This window comes from Notamacropus eugenii, chromosome 7, assembly GCF_028372415.1.
Source record: "Notamacropus eugenii isolate mMacEug1 chromosome 7, mMacEug1.pri_v2, whole genome shotgun sequence".
Classification (NCBI taxonomy): domain Eukaryota; kingdom Metazoa; phylum Chordata; class Mammalia; order Diprotodontia; family Macropodidae; genus Notamacropus; species Notamacropus eugenii.
In genome coordinates, this window is record NC_092878.1 from 25,950,053 (window position 1) to 25,951,402 (window position 1,350).

The window sequence follows — 1,350 nt, forward strand, 5'->3', positions numbered from 1 at the left end:
TCTTTTTTTTAGAGGTAATTAGGGTTAAGCAACTTGCCCAGAGTCATACAACTAGTAAGGCTGGATTTGAACTCAGATCCTCCAGACTCTAGGGCTGGTGTTCTATCTCCTTCACCACTCAGCTGCCCCCTGCGCTAAGTCTTGAAGTAAATCTGGAATTCCAAGGTATGTATGTGAGGAATAAGTAAAGTCTAGGTAAGGAGGAATCACCAGTACAAAGACATAAAGAGGGCAGGTGAAATATCATGGGTGTGGAACAAGGACGCCATAATGGCTGGAGGTCCACTAGACAATTCACGATGTAGGACTAGCACTCAAGAGAGACTAAGGCTAGATATATAGATCTGAGAATCCACAGCAGAAGAATGTCCATTAATAAGTATGAAACTGAGAAAGTACTCATCAGTTATAGTGGTGATGTAAATAGAGCACTGGACTTGGACTTGGAATCTGGAAGACTCATCTTCATGAGTTCAAATCTGGTCTCAGACACTCACTACCTATGGAACTTGGGCAAGTCACTTTAACCGCATTTGCCTCAGTTTCCTCAACTGTAAAATGAGCTGGAGAAGGAAATAGTATGTCTGCCAAGAAAATCCCAAATGGATCACAAAGAATTGTACACAAATGAAACAACAAGTTCGTATAATCTTGAAATTAGCCTTTAAAAGGGGGCTGACTACAAAGGCAGTAGAGGTTGGAAACTAGAAAACAGAGAAAAGTCAGTCTACAAAAAGACAGTGACCTCCTGGAAGAAGGCCTGCACATCTATGCAAACCCAAATATTCAGCATCTGATGAAAAAGATCATGTAAAGGAGTTCCTAAACTTATTAGGAGTAGAGCTAAGGGATAGATTAAATTAAAACCTCATCCTTCACTGGTCCTGTGAGATATGGACTAGAAAGCTAGTGGAGGAAGGGAAGTAGTGGGAGGGAGGAGGAGGTGTGTAAAGGGGCCACTTTCATTTCCCTGAGTACTTTTCTCTTCAAGGTTTGGTGGGAAGGCCAATCCTTGGTAGTACTCTCATTCTGAATGACCTTTCAGGTTCTTAGAGAGATGGGACTTGCCAGGGTCAAGAATTGCTTGCCTTTCTGGTAACTTCAAGTCCTTTCCATATGTCAAGGTAGCATGGTGTAAATCTGGGAGATTGGTCAAAGGACAAACACAGACAGATTTCTGGGAAGTTGAAAACCACCGAAGAGACAGGTATTGTCCTGACTTCAATTAAGTACAATTAAGTACTTATTTGGTACATACTGAATAAATTCTGTTCTATAGTTAATGTTACATTAGCCTATATGCTTACATAGGAACAGAGGGCCCTTTTCCTTGTTTTGGAGACCTATATG